Here is a 7475-nt window from a genome sequence, read left to right on the forward strand (position 1 = left end):
TTGGTAATTATTGATCTAAAATCTTTGAAATCTAAAGGTCGAATGATTAAACTGACTCAGAATTTTCTTCGAAGTGCTTAAATCAGTTATAACCGAGGTGCATTTTTTGTTTTTTTTAAGCTTAAGACTCCGACCGACAGAGCTCCGATAGCCCAATGGATAGGCGCTCGGCTTCCGAGCCAGTGGACCTGGGTTCGAGTCCCAGTCGGAACGAAAATCGTCGATGTGTTTTTGATTCCTCGAAACTGAAAATTGTTTTTTTTTCTTTTTAAATTCCTTCCTTTTGCGAACATGGATTATTTGCGTAGGGAAGGAAATTTTACGTCAGTTTAATTATTCTACCCGTAGACTTCGAAGTGCCTAAATCAGTTATAACCGAGGTGCATTTTTTGTTTTTTTTATGCTTAAGACTCCGACCGACAGAGCTCCGATAGCCCATTGGCTAGAGCGCTCGGCTTCCGAGCCAGTGGACCTGGGTTCGAGTCCCAGTCGGAACGAAAATCGTCGATGTGTTTTTGATTCCACGAAACTGAAAATTTTTTTTTTTTCTTTTTAAATTCCTTCCTTTTGCGAACATGGATTATTTGCGTAGGAAAGAAAATTCTATGTCAGTTTAATTATTCTACCCGTAGACTTCGAAGTGCTTAAATCAGTTATAACCGAGGTGCATTTTTTGTTTTTTTATGCTTAAGACTCCGACCGACAGAGCTCCGATAGCCCAATGGCTAGAGCGCTCGGCTTCCGAGCCAGTGGACCTGGGTTCGAGTCCCAGTCGGAACGAAAATCGTCGGTGTGTTTTTGATTCCTCGAAACTGAAAATTATTTTTTTTCTTTTTAAATTCCTTCCTTTTGCGAACATGGATTATTTGCGTAGGGAAGGAAATTCTATGTCAGTTTAATTATTCTACCCGTAGACTTCGAAGTGCTTAAATCAGTTATAACCGAGGTGCATTTTTTGTTTTTATTATGCTTAAGACTCCGACCGACAGAGCTCCGATAGCCCAATGGCTAGAGCGCTCGGCTTCCGAGCCAGTGGACCTGGGTTCGAGTCCCAGTCGGAACGAAAATCGTCGATGTGTTTTTGATTCCTCGAAACTGAAAATTATTTTTTTTTCTTTTTAAATTCCTTCCTTTTGCGAACATGGATTATTTGCGTAGGGAAGGAAATTCTATGTCAGTTTAATTATTCTACCCGTAGACTTCGAAGTGCTTAAATCAGTTATAACCGAGGTGCATTTTTTGTTTTTTTTATGCTTAAGACTCCGACCGACAGAGCTCCGATAGCCCAATGGCTAGAGCGCTCGGCTTCCGAGCCAGTGGACCTGGGTTCGAGTCCCAGTCGGAACGAAAATCGTCGATGTGTTTTTGATTCCTCGAAACTGAAAATTATTTTTTTCTTTTTAAATTCCTTCCTTTTGCGAACATGGATTATTTGCGTAGGGAAGGAAATTCTATGTCAGTTTAATTATTCTACCCGTAGACTTCGAAGTGCTTAAATCAGTTATAACCGAGGTGCATTTTTTGTTTTTATTATGCTTAAGACTCCGACCGACAGAGCTCCGATAGCCCAATGGCTAGAGCGCTCGGCTTCCGAGCCAGTGGACCTGGGTTCGAGTCCCAGTCGGAACGAAAATCGTCGATGTGTTTTTGATTCCTCGAAACTGAAAATTATTTTTTTTCTTTTTAAATTCCTTCCTTTTGCGAACATGGATTATTTGCGTAGGGAAGGAAATTCTATGTCAGTTTAATTATTCTACCCGTAGACTTCGAAGTGCTTAAATCAGTTATAACCGAGGTGCATTTTTTGTTTTTTTTATGCTTAAGACTCCGACCGACAGAGCTCCGATAGCCCAATGGCTAGAGCGCTCGGCTTCCGAGCCAGTGGACCTGGGTTCGAGTCCCAGTCGGAACGAAAATCGTCGATGTGTTTTTGATTCCTCGAAACTGAAAAATATTTTTTTTTCTTTTTAAATTCCTTCCTTTTGCGAACATGGATTATTTGCGTAGGGAAGGAAATTCTATGTCAGTTTAATTATTCTACCCGTAGACTTCGAAGTGCTTAAATCAGTTATAACCGAGGTGCATTTTTTGTTTTTTTTATGCTTAAGACTCCGACCGACAGAGCTCCGATAGCCCAATGGCTAGAGCGCTCGGCTTCCGAGCCAGTGGACCTGGGTTCGAGTCCCAGTCGGAACGAAAATCGTCGATGTGTTTTTGATTCCTCGAAACTGAAAATTATTTTTTTTCTTTTTAAATTCCTTCCTTTTGCGAACATGGATTATTTGCGTAGGGAAGGAAATTCTATGTCAGTTTAATTATTCTACCCGTAGACTTCGAAGTGCTTAAATCAGTTATAACCGAGGTGCATTTTTTGTTTTTATTATGCTTAAGACTCCGACCGACAGAGCTCCGATAGCCCAATGGCTAGAGCGCTCGGCTTCCGAGCCAGTGGACCTGGGTTCGAGTCCCAGTCGGAACGAAAATCGTCGATGTGTTTTTGATTCCTCGAAACTGAAAATTATTTTTTTTCTTTTTAAATTCCTTCCTTTTGCGAACATGGATTATTTGCGTAGGGAAGGAAATTCTATGTCAGTTTAATTATTCTACCCGTAGACTTCGAAGTGCTTAAATCAGTTATAACCGAGGTGCATTTTTTGTTTTTATTATGCTTAAGACTCCGACCGACAGAGCTCCGATAGCCCAATGGCTAGAGCGCTCGGCTTCCGAGCCAGTGGACCTGGGTTCGAGTCCCAGTCGGAACGAAAATCGTCGATGTGTTTTTGATTCCTCGAAACTGAAAATTATTTTTTTTCTTTTTAAATTCCTTCCTTTTGCGAACATGGATTATTTGCGTAGGGAAGGAAATTCTATGTCAGTTTAATTATTCTACCCGTAGACTTCGAAGTGCTTAAATCAGTTATAACCGAGGTGCATTTTTTGTTTTTATTATGCTTAAGACTCCGACCGACAGAGCTCCGATAGCCCAATGGCTAGAGCGCTCGGCTTCCGAGCCAGTGGACCTGGGTTCGAGTCCCAGTCGGAACGAAAATCGTCGATGTGTTTTTGATTCCTCGAAACTGAAAATTATTTTTTTTCTTTTTAAATTCCTTCCTTTTGCGAACATGGATTATTTGCGTAGGGAAGGAAATTCTATGTCAGTTTAATTATTCTACCCGTAGACTTCGAAGTGCTTAAATCAGTTATAACCGAGGTGCATTTTTTGTTTTTATTATGCTTAAGACTCCGACCGACAGAGCTCCGATAGCCCAATGGCTAGAGCGCTCGGCTTCCGAGCCAGTGGACCTGGGTTCGAGTCCCAGTCGGAACGAAAATCGTCGATGTGTTTTTGATTCCTCGAAACTGAAAATTTTTTTTTTTCTTTTTAAATTCCTTCCTTTTGCGAACATGGATTATTTGCGTAGGGAAGGAAATTCTATGTCAGTTTAATTATTCTACCCGTAGACTTCGAAGTGCTTAAATCAGTTATAACCGAGGTGCATTTTTTGTTTTTTTTATGCTTAAGACTCCGACCGACAGAGCTCCGATAGCCCAATGGCTAGAGCGCTCGCTTTCCGAGCCAGTGGGCCTGGGTTCGAGTCCCAGTCGGAACGAAAATCGTCGATGTGTTTTTGATTCCTCGAAACTGAAAATTATTTTTTTTCTTTTTAAATTCCTTCCTTTTGCGAACATGGATTATTTGCGTAGGGAAGGAAATTCTATGTCAGTTTAATTATTCTACCCGTAGACTTCGAAGTGCTTAAATCAGTTATAACCGAGGTGCATTTTTTGTTTTTATTATGCTTAAGACTCCGACCGACAGAGCTCCGATAGCCCAATGGCTAGAGCGCTCGGCTTCCGAGCCAGTGGACTTGGGTTCGAGTCCCAGTCGGAACGAAAATCGTCGATGTGTTTTTGATTCCTCGAAACTGAAAATTATTTTTTTTCTTTTTAAATTCCTTCCTTTTGCGAACATGGATTATTTGCGTAGGGAAGGAAATTCTATGTCAGTTTAATTATTCTACCCGTAGACTTCGAAGTGCTTAAATCAGTTATAACCGAGGTGCATTTTTTGTTTTTATTATGCTTAAGACTCCGACCGACAGAGCTCCGATAGCCCAATGGCTAGAGCGCTCGGCTTCCGAGCCAGTGGACTTGGGTTCGAGTCCCAGTCGGAACGAAAATCGTCGATGTGTTTTTGATTCCTCGAAACTGAAAATTATTTTTTTTCTTTTTAAATTCCTTCCTTTTGCGAACATGGATTATTTGCGTAGGGAAGGAAATTCTATGTCAGTTTAATTATTCTACCCGTAGACTTCGAAGTGCTTAAATCAGTTATAACCGAGGTGCATTTTTTGTTTTTATTATGCTTAAGACTCCGACCGACAGAGCTCCGATAGCCCAATGGCTAGAGCGCTCGGCTTCCGAGCCAGTGGACTTGGGTTCGAGTCCCAGTCGGAACGAAAATCGTCGATGTGTTTTTGATTCCTCGAAACTGAAAATTATTTTTTTTCTTTTTAAATTCCTTCCTTTTGCGAACATGGATTATTTGCGTAGGGAAGGAAATTCTATGTCAGTTTAATTATTCTACCCGTAGACTTCGAAGTGCTTAAATCAGTTATAACCGAGGTGCATTTTTTGTTTTTATTATGCTTAAGACTCCGACCGACAGAGCTCCGATAGCCCAATGGCTAGAGCGCTCGGCTTCCGAGCCAGTGGACTTGGGTTCGAGTCCCAGTCGGAACGAAAATCGTCGATGTGTTTTTGATTCCTCGAAACTGAAAATTATTTTTTTTCTTTTTAAATTCCTTCCTTTTGCGAACATGGATTATTTGCGTAGGGAAGGAAATTCTATGTCAGTTTAATTATTCTACCCGTAGACTTCGAAGTGCTTAAATCAGTTATAACCGAGGTGCATTTTTTGTTTTTATTATGCTTAAGACTCCGACCGACAGAGCTCCGATAGCCCAATGGCTAGAGCGCTCGGCTTCCGAGCCAGTGGACTTGGGTTCGAGTCCCAGTCGGAACGAAAATCGTCGATGTGTTTTTGATTCCTCGAAACTGAAAATTATTTTTTTTCTTTTTAAATTCCTTCCTTTTGCGAACATGGATTATTTGCGTAGGGAAGGAAATTCTATGTCAGTTTAATTATTCTACCCGTAGACTTCGAAGTGCTTAAATCAGTTATAACCGAGGTGCATTTTTTGTTTTTATTATGCTTAAGACTCCGACCGACAGAGCTCCGATAGCCCAATGGCTAGAGCGCTCGGCTTCCGAGCCAGTGGACTTGGGTTCGAGTCCCAGTCGGAACGAAAATCGTCGATGTGTTTTTGATTCCTCGAAACTGAAAATTATTTTTTTTCTTTTTAAATTCCTTCCTTTTGCGAACATGGATTATTTGCGTAGGGAAGGAAATTCTATGTCAGTTTAATTATTCTACCCGTAGACTTCGAAGTGCTTAAATCAGTTATAACCGAGGTGCATTTTTTGTTTTTATTATGCTTAAGACTCCGACCGACAGAGCTCCGATAGCCCAATGGCTAGAGCGCTCGGCTTCCGAGCCAGTGGACCTGGGTTCGAGTCCCAGTCGGAACGAAAATCGTCGATGTGTTTTTGATTCCTCGAAACTGAAAATTATTTTTTTTCTTTTTAAATTCCTTCCTTTTGCGAACATGGATTATTTGCGTAGGGAAGGAAATTCTATGTCAGTTTAATTATTCTACCCGTAGACTTCGAAGTGCTTAAATCAGTTATAACCGAGGTGCATTTTTTGTTTTTATTATGCTTAAGACTCCGACCGACAGAGCTCCGATAGCCCAATGGCTAGAGCGCTCGGCTTCCGAGCCAGTGGACCTGGGTTCGAGTCCCAGTCGGAACGAAAATCGTCGATGTGTTTTTGATTCCTCGAAACTGAAAATTATTTTTTTTCTTTTTAAATTCCTTCCTTTTGCGAACATGGATTATTTGCGTAGGGAAGGAAATTCTATGTCAGTTTAATTATTCTACCCGTAGACTTCGAAGTGCTTAAATCAGTTATAACCGAGGTGCATTTTTTGTTTTTATTATGCTTAAGACTCCGACCGACAGAGCTCCGATAGCCCAATGGCTAGAGCGCTCGGCTTCCGAGCCAGTGGACCTGGGTTCGAGTCCCAGTCGGAACGAAAATCGTCGATGTGTTTTTGATTCCTCGAAACTGAAAATTTTTTTTTCTTTTTAAATTCCTTCCTTTTGCGAACATGGATTATTTGCGTAGGGAAGGAAATTCTATGTCAGTTTAATTATTCTACCCGTAGACTTCGAAGTGCTTAAATCAGTTATAACCGAGGTGCATTTTTTGTTTTTTTTATGCTTAAGACTCCGACCGACAGAGCTCCGATACCCCAATGGCTAGAGCGCTCGCTTTCCGAGCCAGTGGGCCTGGGTTCGAGTCCCAGTCGGAACGAAATTCGTCGATGTGTTTTTGATTCCTCGAAACTGAAAATTATGTTTCTTCTTTTTAAATTCCTTCCTTTTGCGAACATGGATTATTTGCGTAGGGAAGAAAATTCTATGTCAGTTTAATTATTCTACCCGTAGACTTCGAAGTGCTTGAATCAGTTATAACCGAGGTGCATTATTTGTTTTTTTTATGCTTAAGACTCCGACCGACAGAGCTCCGATAGCCCAATGGCTAGAGCGCTCGGCTTCCGAGCCAGTGGACCTGGGTTCGAGTCCCAGTCGGAACGAAAATCGTCGATGTGTTTTTGATTCCTCGAAACTGAAAATTATTTTTTTTCTTTTTAAATTCCTTCCTTTTGCGAACATGGATTATTTGCGTAGGGAAGGAAATTCTATGTCAGTTTAATTATTCTACCCGTAGACTTCGAAGTGCTTAAATCAGTTATAACCGAGGTGCATTTTTTGTTTTTATTATGCTTAAGACTCCGACCGACAGAGCTCCGATAGCCCAATGGCTAGAGCGCTCGGCTTCCGAGCCAGTGGACTTGGGTTCGAGTCCCAGTCGGAACGAAAATCGTCGATGTGTTTTTGATTCCTCGAAACTGAAAATTATTTTTTTTCTTTTTAAATTCCTTCCTTTTGCGAACATGGATTATTTGCGTAGGGAAGGAAATTCTATGTCAGTTTAATTATTCTACCCGTAGACTTCGAAGTGCTTAAATCAGTTATAACCGAGGTGCATTTTTTGTTTTTATTATGCTTAAGACTCCGACCGACAGAGCTCCGATAGCCCAATGGCTAGAGCGCTCGGCTTCCGAGCCAGTGGACCTGGGTTCGAGTCCCAGTCGGAACGAAAATCGTCGATGTGTTTTTGATTCCTCGAAACTGAAAATTATTTTTTTTTCTTTTTAAATTCCTTCCTTTTGCGAACATGGATTATTTGCGTAGGGAAGGAAATTCTATGTCAGTTTAATTATTCTACCCGTAGACTTCGAAGTGCTTAAATCAGTTATAACCGAGGTGCATTTTTTGTTTTTATT

At 41.1% G+C, this 7475-nt stretch overlaps 1 non-coding gene across 1 annotated transcript; it reads left to right on the plus strand.

Moving 5' to 3' along the window:
- The first annotated feature begins 3538 nt into the window (after positions 1–3538).
- Trnag-ucc (transfer RNA glycine (anticodon UCC)) lies at positions 3539–3611 on the plus strand. Its single transcript has one exon. It is a non-coding gene; the product is annotated as a tRNA-Gly (tRNA).
- The last annotated feature ends 3864 nt before the right edge of the window (positions 3612–7475 follow it).

Source organism: Uloborus diversus, unplaced genomic scaffold (genome assembly GCF_026930045.1).
Source record: "Uloborus diversus isolate 005 unplaced genomic scaffold, Udiv.v.3.1 scaffold_428, whole genome shotgun sequence".
Taxonomy (NCBI): domain Eukaryota; kingdom Metazoa; phylum Arthropoda; class Arachnida; order Araneae; family Uloboridae; genus Uloborus; species Uloborus diversus.